General features: G+C 46.3%; 1 protein-coding gene across 4 annotated transcripts in view; it reads left to right on the forward strand.

Moving 5' to 3' along the window:
• Positions 1 to 491: 491 nt before the first annotated feature.
• The window catches only part of LOC119461078 (uncharacterized), an 82,527-nt gene continuing 69,378 nt past the window's right edge, over positions 492 to 13,640 (forward strand). For 2 of the 4 annotated variants that reach the window (XM_037722256.2, XM_049672572.1), the window contains exon 1: positions 492 to 646. The gene's annotated coding sequence lies outside the window, so the exon portion shown is untranslated. Of the gene's footprint in view, positions 703 to 13,640 lie in introns of all 4 variants that reach the window. The other 2 variants (XM_049672574.1, XM_049672573.1) reach the window with 2 other exon arrangements.

Consider the following 13,640-nt stretch of genomic DNA (forward strand, 5'->3'; position numbering starts at 1 on the left):
ACGTAATAGAGTATTTCTTTTTCACGCAACCTCGTACGACATTCAAGGGGTCTCTCACTTTTGAGGGCAGGTTTTATTTTCGGAACAATTTCGGCTCGGCCTGAGATAGTTGTCATTCTTTCCTCTCACGTGTATGCGTCACATTTACTTAAACGTCCGTCCTGTCCCCTATAGGGCATGTATACGCCCCCGTACCGAACACAGCAATGAACCGCCGCTCTGTCTCGCCTCCCTCCTCTTCCTACGCGTGACGTTTCTTTTGTTTTGTTTCGTCCGCGAGCCCCCGCACCTCTCACATTGGTCTGCGGTAGTCACGTGGTAGGCCGACGTCAGCGGCAGCGATTGGTTTGCGTCGATCCGTGGCAGAGGAGGCCCAGTGCGCTACCCACCTCTCTCCACTTTCTCCTCTTCCTCTTCCTCCCATCTGCGCCCGGGACGAAGTGCAGCTGCGCTGAGCGCCCGCTTGTGGCGCCCGCTCACGTTATAAATACTCACCGCGCGGGAAAGTTTGCCGCGTGTTGAGCAGCGACTTCGACCGAAGAGAGGAGGGAACCGCGCAATTGGCCCGAGAGTCCGCCGCGCAAGGAAGAACCCCGCGACACAGCGTGCCCCAAGGGTTCCGTCGACGCATCCTTGTGGACCCAACGTGAGTTGGAGCTGCGGACGAGTGACCCTGTTGACACTTCACGTTTGAGAACCTGAGTGAGCTATGTTATTTTTTTTTAATTTGGGTAAAAGAAAGGATGACGCGACGCCGACGTATTTCTTAATCTCGACTCCCTCACTGCAATGCGTAGATGTGTAGAAGTAAATCTACAACTTTTATGTACTGCTTCTTTTCGCAATAGCAGTGTTGTTTAGGGTGTCGACGAGGCGGACATCTATTGCCACAGACACCGTAACTTTCCTGCTCAAGAGAACCCACAGCCATGACCTCGTGGTTGAGCGCCCGCTTAGACCGTGGAAGGTCGTGGGTTCAAAACCCTACTGCCGCTGGCTACCTACCGTTTAAAATTGGGGGGCCGGTGTCCCTCGGCCTCGCACTCGGCTTTCTTCGGGAGCGACAGGTCCTGGGACAAGATTCTGTCGCACGGAAATCACACCAAATCCACCTGGACATACAACAGTGTAAAAAGGGGCTCCTGGCCGATTTCATAGGGGCACTTAATCTGACGGCGTCCCAAAGCACCTAAGAGTTGGCGAGGCCCTCGGGTTGGGAAGATGCACCTTCAGCAGAATGTGAGCTCTCAGCACTCCACCCTCTCACGCAGTCCATATGTCAAGGACTGTCGGAACCAAATGCTACTTAGCTGCTGTGACCCGACTAGCGTATTCTTAGTTCTTGACACGTACGGGTTTGAGTGAACTGCTTCGACTAGCGCAATTAAATTCAAATGTTCCTGCGGTTTTCAAGATGGATATGCTCGTTCATTGCTTGTCTGGCAATTTCACTTTTGCTAACTGCAATACATTACTTTCCTCTACGAGTAAATCATTAGACTATACATTAAACGACCTAAAAGATTCAGTCGTTATAACAGTATAATTAGGAGCGCATTGATGCACGTTCAGACTATTGTAGAAGTTTATCCGAAAGGCGGATCAGGGTGATAAAAAATACTTTTCTTGTTTATTATCTACAAATTACGAATGAAAGTGGTGTGTAAATACATGGAGAAACGTAGGTGAAACGACTGAAACATACTTGTACTCCTCTTGCTGGTTCCCGCCCCATATCCAGTAAGAACGCCGTGCGAAGTCCGCATAAAACTCGCACGGACAGCAGTCTGCGCGCTGCTTGGGCTCTGGCATTACTTTGCCTAAACTACATTGTTTGCTTTTTGATTTTATCATCACGTATAACCATTAAGCTGCTAGTAATAGCCTTTTGATCAAGCCTGGAATTGGCATGTTTTCTTGCCACAAAGAAACGAAGCTGTCACTGACCAAAACAGCTCGCAATAATGACGGTATGCTAGAGTTCGGTAAACCGCGTCTTGTTTTCAAAATAGTGACTTAGCCGAGTTCTCTTCAACACGGGACAACGGCTACCAAGCGCGTGTAGGAGTAGTAGTTATTATATTTGCAATAACGTGGATTACATTTGTCACGTTCTCCTGGCGTCCTTGCAAGAGGAACAACTGCGTCGACATTTACCGTTCCGTGCTGATTGAACTGCTGAGGTCAGCTCCCATCGCCTTAGCACGAAGAATGTAGCAATATTTTGAGCGAAGGCAAACTCCGATGTTGCCGTAGGTTACATTGAGCATGGATACGTACTTTAATGCAAAGCATAACTTGACAGCAGCAAACAAAGAATCTTGATGCGAAGCGTTTGACGACGGAAGCCCCTCCTCCACCTTTTTCTGCTCTTTCCTTCTCCGTTATCCACAAAAATGAGTTCACAGCCCTTTGATTAGTATTACCCATTATTGAATTATGCGCTTTTAGTATTATCCTCGTAATCACAATATTGCACGTCGATATCATCATTGCGTTCCGTGTCACTGTCAATGCGCGTTACTGTCACGAATAGTAACATCTGTCTACTTGAATATAGCCTTGCGGTACGAAGGAGATACATATTATTGCTTTGCGAAGATGCGAGTTGCTTCGAAGAGAGAGAGAGCAAGCAGAGGAAAGGCAGGGAGGTCAACCAGACGAGCGTCCGGTTTGCTACCCTAAACTGGAGGTAAGGGAAAGGGGGAATAGAAAGTGAGTGAGAACTGAGTGCACGTGGGAGGATGCACAGGGACAGTATAAGCGGTCTCTTAAACGGATGCACTTCAAGTACTGTACTAGTGCACGAATCGCTTTTTGTGCCAGTGACGGGTGTGGCCACGGTCCGAGTATCTTTGACTGAGATAACGGTCTCGAGTCCACTCTGTTTAAAGTTGGCCTGAGAGAGAGAGGCGTTGTACGTCGTAGCGAGGGCAGATACACAATATGTTCTCAACGGTTTCCTCGCACCTAAATGAGTCACACATCGGGCTCTCAGCCATTCCCATACGATAGGAGTAAGCGTTCGTGAACGCCACTCCCAGCTACAAGCGGCACAACAAGGTTGTTACGCCGCGGGAAAGGCTAGATCGCAGTTGTAGCCGTAGCAAGGGGTCCAGCTTTTGCAATCGGCAATTGAAGGCACTTGAACTCCGGAAAGCTTGTGACTTTCAAGCAGACGAAGTTCCTTGGCAGCATCCGTCCTCGCCAAAGGTATTGAACGCGTCTTGTGTTTTCGTGGCCAGACAGGGCAGCCCAGTCAATAAAGTCGTTGGCAACGATGCCACAGTGAGCAGGAATCCAATGAAAAGTTATGTTGTACCCTGTTTCCAGAGCATGGTGGTTCACTTCCCTGGTGTCGGATATCAGCTACTTGTAAAGTTGCTTTGACACTATCGGTTTGAAAAGGGGGTAGTCAAGACAGGCTCTTGCTCCTCCGTGAAATCAAACCCAAAGCCACTGCCTTAGTGTGGAAGCCTCCCTCTAGTGTCAACTTCAATAGCCAAAAAACTACAAGCTGGCACCACAAAAGCAGAACAATCGTCAGCTAAAAGAGCTCGAAGATAGCATTGATGACCGAATGCATGGGGATTTCATGTCCCTAAAACAGCACAGAGTGTGTGAGGGGACACCGTAGCGGAGGATTGCGCTTCATAGTTTGCCCAGTTAGAGTTTGTTGATGCACCGCCAAGTACATGAATGTTTCTTTTTAATATTTATCTCCATTGAAACCCGGTCGCAGCTGACTGTAGTCAGTCGTAAGATTTTGTGTTCAGCAGCAAGTCGTCATAGACTTTTAGCCACCACTTAGGGTAAAAGTTGTGGCAAGTGACTGGCCGCTTTTTCTTACGTAAATATTCCTCCACCTTGCTAATTCCCGCAGCCGCAGGACTTACTTCAATATCACAATATAGAAATAAAAACGTCTCGCGATTAATTTCGCATGTGTTACACTGATGCGCATTACCTTACCATAAATTCACTCAGTGAAGTGACGCACACTTTCTCTTTCGACGCATCCATCTCTATGTCATGCCTGTTGAATGCAAATTATGATGATCATGTGACAAACGTATGCTGAGACAGTTACTTCTGTTTTCTACTGAACGCATGCAGCCTCACACTGGGTCGTTCATTTTGTTAACCACTCATTCATTTGCAAATGACTCGTGCAGTGTTTTTGTTACCTGGGCGTTAAAGTGCAAGAAATCTCTGGAATATTTCTTTGATGCATTGTCTCGAGCATGTAAACAGCTCTAACATGTTAAAGTTTTTATTTTAGGAGGATTAAAAGACGTTAGCAACAGGAAAACAAGCTATAGGCGTTGTATTGCGTTTGTTAAAACCTTTGCAGATGTATCATTTTCGGAAGACGCAGAACTGTTCGTGCACTTGCTTCAACTGCAATCGCATAGTAACTTCATAAAAAGTAACCTGTTTTATTTAATTATACAAACATTGACATAACTGCTGCAGCCACTTCGTCGGTCGCTGAAGTTCTTATTCCTAATATCTAATTAAAAGCGTCAACTTGGTGGTACGGAAGAGCGTTACTACCGGTAGCGCTTACTGTTTTAAGCTACGAACTCTTCAGACAAAGAAATTATCTTTCACGAGTACACGTTCTCAAAATCAGTTATACAAACAGGAACGCTGCAATTCTTTCCAGCAGCGCGATAAAAATTGCACTTACAACATGTCTCTCTTCATTTACATCTCGTAAAGTAGATGCCCTCTTCGCAACGTGAAAAACGGACGCATTAATTATACTCGCACATCCACGCTCTCACGAAACGCAACGGGAACGCCACCTCTTCTTGCCATTGCGCAAGAATTACGAAAATATCGTTTTTACCGCGTCTTACTTTGACCTGCGATGTTGTAGGCTCAGTCCTCTCGCTGACGCGATTGTAACGAATGGGTCCCGCGCGACCGCCTCGAAAGAACGTGCTTCGCGTGCGGAAAAGAAAAAGCTTCCTTCTCCGCTGCTCCTCTCGTTCACTTCAGCCCGCTATATTGTCTCGTACCAGCGTTCTCTTTTACCCTTCCTCGCCAACCCTTTACCGGCGCGCCGGGAAGACTCGCAATCCTAGCACGCTTCGATCGTCGATTCACCCGCGGGTCTTGAGTGAGACATCTTCGTATTTACCTAATGCTTAGCCGTATATGCCTCGCCACGCTGCTCTCGGTTCTCCATTACCTCTCTGGATAAACACTTGCGCGCGCGCGAAACCGCATATCTTCGCACTTCTGGGCCTCCCGGCGTGAGCCCTGCTGCCTATTAAACTTTAATTAAACTGTAAGCAGTACGTAGATCCCAAGCACGTACACGCGTACGCGAGAGAACGATTGCCCAACTCTGCGACGACGTTAGACGGTGAGCTAGTTGGTGCGTCTTCGTCCTGGCTCTTTCATGCGCACAAGTTTGTTTAAAGTTTCTACTTTATTCACCAATGATAACACCAATGATATACAGGGTGTTTCAGCGAACACTTTCAAAATTTATTTAAGGTTGCCTGTGGCAGATATCCCAATTGTAGTTAATGAGCTGCTCTACTCGAAGGAGCAGACGCTATTTGTACAAAAAATTTAAATGCATAATCAAATAATCAACAAAAATTCACTAATGAAGTTTTTAACTGATTAACTGATGACACATATTGCAATTAATACATTGTAGTCGTGGAGTACGCAAGGCGGATCCACTTGGAATGAATTCTCAGGATGACACCAGTTTCGGGATATGAAATCCCGAACTTTGCGGAGAAATGCATTGGCGTTCCAGTTAATTTTGTGCTTCAATTTCATAAAGCATCGTTTTGTTAAGAAACTAATTGGGACGCCAATGCTTTTCTCCGCAAAGTTCGGGGCCTAATATCGCGAAACTGGTGTCATCCCGAGAATTCGTTCCTAGTGGATCCGCCTTGCGAACTCCACGGCTCCAATTTGTAAATTGCAATATGGGCCATCAGGTAATTAGTTAAAAACTGAATTAGTGAATTTTTGTTAATTATTCCATTATGCATTTCAATTTCTTATCCAAGTTAAGTTCGCCTCTTCGAGTAGACCAGCTCATGAACTGGAATTGTGCTATATGCCACAGGCAACCTTGAAGAATTTTTGAAAGTGTTCGCTGAAACACCCTGACTGTACGTCAGACACTATCGAAGAAGATTATTTGGAAACTTGCGCAGAACAGTCATGAATAGCGGGAAAGGCTGTATATCACCTATTTATCGAATTGTCGCATGTCTCAGCACTTTTGGTTCCGAAAACAGGCGCTGAGGTGGACCAATTGCCGACATTGGCGTCTCAAACCTTTAATTAACCTCTACCACTGACCTTAAACTTTCTCTCTTTAAAACTGCCTGAAGAAGCACCACAACCACCACCGCCACACGTCTTCGCCTTTATTCACTCACCACAGTAAACGACGTCTATTAGACACGCAAGACACATAATTTTGATAACTGCACTCTTAAATGACAGCATTAACCTCCTGAGACCCGAACACAACTGTGGGTCTTCAAGGTGGTTTTTATTGTGTACTGTTATGTTATGAATTTGAAAAACAATTTTTTAAAATTAAAGTACCACGGTTAGATGCCAAAAACTGCGTCTCCATGTACGTGAAAAAAATAACTATCTTCATCATCTTCTTACGTTTGCTATGGTAAAAGCTAAATTTCATTGCTTAATCACAGATATGAAGATGAAACTATACGTGTAGTACGTACATTGCCATGTTGCTGTCGCGTTCGGTATTGGCACGCAATCGCAGCGATTTCGAAACACACCTCAAGGTTTCATTCGGCCGTCTGGGACGACACAGATGTCTAGATCAATTCAGGGTCAAATTCATACCCAGAATGAATATTTTGCGTAATCACCCCCGAGTGAACTACGAAAAATTGTTGAAGGCAATGTACAATGTATTGTACAAGGGGTCTTAGGAGGATATGACGCCTCCCTCTCCTCCCCATCCCCCCCCCCCCCCTCTTTTCAAATTGGCACCGACCCCGCGCTCCAGACAGTGGTGACGGAGGCTCTGAGAAGACAAGGAGCGTGAAAGTGCGGCGGAGCCGCTTACCAATGTTTTCAGATCACGTAGTCCCGAAAAAAAAGAAGAAATAAGCAACGAAAGGAAGCGAAACATTGTCGCAGCTTAAAAACGTAGCCACGCATATGAGGTTGCGTAGGGCACGTGTTCGCGTGGATTGCATAGTTGCGATTTAAATTCCAGACAGCGCGTCCACGTGGCAAGGGAATTGAGTCTTCTTCGCGGCTTCCGTATTGCACATATGGTACTTTCAGTGAGCCGCCTGTCGCGGGTTCGTTTCCCAACGGCAGCCGGCGGCCTCATTCCGAAGCAGGCGGAATGCAAGAAACGCGCTCGATCGCGTACTTAGATTTAGGTGCGCGTTAAAGAACATCAGGTGGTCAAAATTTCTCCGGAGTCACCACCTACGGCGTCCTTCACGATGCACTGCGCAGTTTCGGGACAACAAACTCCACCATCTTTATGCGAACTCATTATATGCTCCATTACGTGAAAAACCGTCGGCGTGACCGAAAGACGGTGCCAAAAATAGCCGAAGGCGCAAAGAGTAAAAACACGCGAAGAAATGCACGGGTTGACGTAAAATTTCTCAGAGAGGTTCCTGTAAACAAAGTAAATAAATGGCTTTGAAAATAAAATTTCGTACATTTCGGTCTGGGTGAGAATCTAACCCGGGCCTTCGGGGTGTGAGACGAGCACACTTCCCCGACGTCATGGCGGCTCCACGGCTCTGGCTGACTAAAGATGTGGCCTAATGCGTGCGTCATTGGGCAGGTGACGGCGCAGCCAATGGGGAGGAGGTGGGGCCACGTCATGAGTGTATAAAATGAGCGCGTTCATGACGTTCTGAGGTCTACAAACAGTATAATGCTTTATCATTCCCACACGCAAACAGGCTTAAGTGTCTGTGCCGAATATTTTTTCTTCAACTTTTTTATGAGTGGCCTTATGGCGTATCGTTGCAACAAATGAAACAATTTCGGTGTCTTGTACACCGCAATGCAAAACTGTCGTCAGAATGCCTAATGATTAGGAATAACTGTTTTGGCAGGGTTGTTTCTTCAAGTTAAGGTCAACGTGATCGAGAAGGTCAACTTAACGAGAGCAAACTGGGCGTGTTAATACATGACGAGAAAGTTTGTAATTCGGTATATAAAATAAACATTTGTTACAAACACTTTCAAGGGGATTTTACTGCTGTTCGTTATACACAATAATTCGTTATATTGGGGTTCGATATATTCGGGTTCGACTGTATTAATATTTCATCGTGAACACGTGAAAATATTGTCGCTCCCTACTGCACCAAACAACACCGAACGCTTTAATTGTGACTTGCAATTTCTACGGTGAAAACGATTCATGAAGAAAACGTTTCACCGATTGATGTTGCTCCCTGTGTTGTTTCGGCACGAACTTTGCCCCGCAAGCACGCGATTCCGTCTTATGCGTGCAAAAGCAAGGACCTTATACACCGATAAGCCTGAATAATCCAATCCGGCATTCAAATTAGAAACTAACTTTCTCCCCCGCCGTCATTTCTTCTTTTAGCTGACTCATTGTACACTGGAGCTTATTCCATTTGCAGTGCATTCGGTTGGGTCGCCGCCAAGCTTCTATCATTGGCAGCGTCTCATTTACAAGGGAATGAATGGATTACGTTCCAGCCTTTTGTTCTGACGACCCCCCTTTTCTTTCGAGAGTCGCATGCAAAATAAAGAAAAAAAAAGAAAGAAAGAAAAAGATTTTCGAACACTTTTTTTTTTTCAGTGCGTTTCTGGCGCTGACTTTTAAGATCCGGCTGCTGCGTTACCTTCTCTTCGATATCCCGCTGTTGTGCGAGTTCCGTACTTCCGGATTTTGTTCTTTTGTATGCGAAATAAGAAGGACAATAGAAGAAGACCTGGACCTGCATTTGCAAGGGTGTTCGTAAGCGAGCTGAATCTGTTCGTACATGAGGCCACCAGCCGATAGCGACAACTATCACGTTAACGGGAAAGGCCGCTGGCCACTGAAAAACATTTTTGTTTTTCATAATTGAACGCCTGAGTTTTACGCTACCTCACAGAGCGCTGCTCTGATGGCTGCATAAGCATCTCCTTTGGCTGTATTATAGTGAACCTTGTAATGCCTTTCGTATATTATACACTGCGTATATTATACATTTGGACTGTGGCCGCGCTCGCGATGGCGCAGAATGCAACGACGGCTGCTGTACTTGAACTCGACAGGTCTCTGCGACCGTTTATAGATTTGGCGCGCACCCTTAAGTGTGCGCGCAAGTGGTGCTCTCGCTCTTACATCCTTTCTCTCTTTTCTTCCCTATATCCCTTCACCCACAGTGCAGGGCAGCGAAGGGCGACGTGTGTCTGATTAACCTCTCTTCTGTTACTTCTCTCTTTCTAAGCACTGTGACACGTTCTCACTTTCAATTTACGTGGCAAAGACAGTGAAGTGGCACCTGTGTATTAGAGGGACGTAAAAAGAATGCCTTTCGGAATTATGACGCAGCGATGTTTTTCAGTCAGTCAGTCCAAGAACTTCATTGAAAGGTCCTGCGAGCTTGCGGGACGGGCGAAAGGTCCCGCCTAGGTGACGGCCAGGAGTTCTTGAGTCCTGGCGGCTTCCTCGGCCAGCTGGACAGCCCAGAGTTGGTCTTCGAGGGCAGAGCTAAGCAACACAGTCTCCCAGCGCGCGCGCGCGGAGGCGATCGCGAGAGGCTGCATTCCCATTATTGTTTCTTATGCCTCGACATTCCCGTAGTGTATGTTCCAGAGTGGCTCTAGAACCACAGTTCATACATTTATCTGTCTTGCATGTGTCTGGGTAAATGAGGTGTGAGATCGCCGGGTTCGGATAAGTTCTGGTCTGTATAACTGCCGCCATTCGGCACACTGCCTTTTGCTGAGCTTTTGGTGATATGGTGGGAGAACGCACCTTCGCAATTTGTATAGTGTTGTGTGATGTCATGAAATCTGGTCGTACGATCCTCCCATTCCCGCTATATTCCATCCTCCTTTTAGGGAGGCGCTAAGGTGCCGGCCCTATTATCGGCCCTGACTCGGTCCGTAAGCCCTTGGGCCACGTCATGCGCCGTCTTATTATTGCGATAGCAATTATATGGACACTCCAAGCGGATTTCTGCCGTCGGCGTCGTCGTGGCCGTCGCCGTGGCCGTGAGGTTCCCTATAAAGTCCAGCAGCGTTGAAATCGTCGCCGCGAGCCGTATGCCGTATGTGCGAGTGAAAGCGCGCGAGGGTGCGCTCTTTCACGGGGAGCAAACGCACGGCGGAGAGCAAACGCGACTTCTTCCGTCTCACGAAAGGCCGCGGGGAACGGGAGGGAAGGAGGGAAGGAGGGGAATATATATATATATATATATATATATATATATATATATATATATATATATATATATATATTCGGCCCTAACGCGTGAGACATTACGATGACGACTCCCATTCCCAAGTCATGTCGATTATAGATGTCCATCACCAGCACGCTCTCACAATCACCTGAGCTATCTTCGGCAGCGTGGCCGAGTGTAATGAAGGGAATGACGCACTGAGGTTGCCGCACTCGGACTGCGGGCGCGGGCAGACAGAGAGGACGATCGACGAAGCAGAATAGAACGTACTCGCTTTCGGTGCCTCGGTATTTGGCTTTAGCCACAGGGGCGTATTTGACGCCGTTTGTGGTTTCATTCAGTCAACAAAACGAATAAAATTTTAAATCCCTACTTTTACAATTCTCTGAGACATAATTCAGTTTTAATGCATGACATTAATATTATAAATTATGCAGTTTAGGAAAAGTAATCTGTCTATTCTGATTACTAAATTGCACAGTAACTGTAATTTCAGAATCCACATCTAAAAGTTCAGTGCCCAATTCTTGGCCAATCTCCCGAAGTGGGTACGAGCCATGTGCTGAGGACATCATCAATCATCATCATCATCAGTTGGCCCAGGAACGGGTGCTGTCTCTTTGTCTCTGTTCCTTTACAATATATATATATATATATATATATATATATATATATATATATATATATAAGGCCTGCACAACACAATGGACGAGCTCATAGAGGCGCAGCGGCGGATAGCGCAGTACGAACGCCTTTCTAGGACCAAGACAGGAAGACGCATACTAGAAAGGCTTGGTATTGGGTACCATACTTAACACGTAACCAAAGTGAGCATACCGAATAATGTCAGGGATACGATAACCGTTCCCCCTTTACCAAAGAACATGCACGCCGTATACCATAAAGGTAGAAGAGAAAGCCGATCAATGGACATACAAAAGAAATTGGGAATAGTAAAGACGCAGTCTTTGTAGACGCAGCTAGATACAATCACAGGAGCGCCTTTACAGCCGTCATAATTGATCGAGAAAAGAAGTGCAAAACATGCCGTACGGCAAGCACAGCAAAATCGAGATTGCGGAGGAGATAGCTATTGCGCTAACAGTATCACAGACCGAAGCGGACGTAATAGCCAGTGACTCTCAGGCGGCAGTACGAAATTTCGCTAACGGCCGAATCTCTCCGGAAGCACTACGAATCCTGATGGCAAGTAACAAAAGTCAAGAAAGGAAAGCTTATTTACGTTCACACCTCCACTTCGCCAGGAGACAGCAATAATAAAAGATGTCGCAGTTTCACCTGAAAGGTGAAGCATCAATTGCGATAGCAAATTAGTAGAGAGCTATACGGAGTAAGGATAGTAGTCAGCAGCACCAGCAACGCGCAAAACTGTTGTCGACGCCATTGGCGTCTTGCCCGCGTTCGCACCGAACGCGCGCGGCGTTGGTGACTGTTGCCGGTGCCTCTGGGGGCGGCTCGGAGGTTTTCGACGAGATCAGAACGGGATACTCGTCGAGCAGCGTCGGAAATCTTTACCACCTTCTCGCCTGGCAACGTTTTATTGCGATAGCAATTATATGGACACTTCAAGCGGATTTCTGCTATCGCCGTCGCCGTCGCCGTGACGTTCCGTATAGAAACCAATTAACGGCTCACGAGGGTTTCGACGGAAATTCAGGGCGCAGGCTCCTTTCCCAAGCGTATCATTCCTCAAGGAAGCCGAACGCCAGGCCGGGGTACGCTTGTAACCATTTGAACCAGTGGGTGCCCGGCGGCGGTGGGAATGGAACCCACAACCTCCCGCAGATGAGACGGGCGCTCTGCCATATATATATATATATATATATATATATATATATATATATATATATATATATATATATATATATATTGATTTCCATGTCTGTTTATAGTCCCGCTGGTAGCCTGCACAGAGAATTCATATAAGAATTCATGGCACAGATGAAATACTTGAGGCCAAATCTACAACGACACGGACGACCTCGACTGATTTCTCTTTATTAAGTTATTTTTACGATTTTCAACCGCTTAGCTGAAATTAAGGACCTGTGGTAACCACACTGCCGATCGTTAAATTTAATTTAAACAGCGTATACTGTGTGTTTTCAGGTTAATTTCTGCGTTTTTTTTTTTCGTTTACCTGAACTTTCACGCGATAAACTGGCACCATGGATTCTTTCCCTAATCTTCGAAGAGTCAAAGGACGTCGTTGCGCTTTGAACTTGGAATTATTCCGTAATTATCTCGATCTTCACATTTTACCTAAAGTGTTAATAACAAATTATTGAGGCCTGTTAACGCCATTGTGTCAACATCAGCCATCGATCACTGCACGCATTCTACGTGCCTCGGGCACGCACGTGCGGAGGTCACAGTGATCACGCGCTTTTGTGGTGAAGTCGGATTCACGTGTCAGCCAGGCGAATGAAGGTTCGATTATTATCCCGACCCGAGATTCGCGAGCGATTATGCGCCACCGCGACGCTGCTCGGAAATTACGTTTTCGCCAAAGAGGAAATGAACCGCGCACAGCCACAATGACCTCACGGCGTCGCTCAGTGAGAGACGCATCCAGCTAGATCATAAGCGTGCACGTGTGATTGAAGCGGGGCGACGCCCCCCCTTACAAAGGCGGGCGGTGACAGTACTGTCAGCTAATACAGACAGTATAACGCTATAGTCGGAAACCTGACGCTATTGACAATTTTTTCGAGCTTTTCAGAAAGAAGCTTTTCGCATTTCGAAGAAAAATAAGCTGACAGCTGTGTGGTAACCCGTCTGTCGCACCCTCCAAGTAATCCAACTTTCGTTTTACTTTCTGTCCAAAAACCTCTTCTTCCACCCCAGTGCAGGGTAGCAAGCCCGAAACTGTAATCTCGTTAACCTATCCACCTTTCCTCTCTCTCTCGAAAGACGTCGATTACTTTGGCATCAACAATACGTGCGGTGCACTTGCGATCATTACACCCGATAGACGTATTCTCAGACAGCATATTTTTTTTTCAATATCTCACTAATGAAACATCATTTTCTATGTACAGTCTGTTAAAAGACTGGCAGTGGTTGTTGTTAGCTAGCAAACCTATGGCTCATACACATCGTGTGGACGGGGATATACCAAGAATCAGATGTATCAATCAAAGTGACAGCATAAAATAATATTCTACGGCTGATAAAAACTAGGCGATGCGA

Source organism: Dermacentor silvarum, chromosome 8 (genome assembly GCF_013339745.2).
Source record: "Dermacentor silvarum isolate Dsil-2018 chromosome 8, BIME_Dsil_1.4, whole genome shotgun sequence".
Lineage (NCBI taxonomy): Eukaryota > Metazoa > Arthropoda > Arachnida > Ixodida > Ixodidae > Dermacentor > Dermacentor silvarum.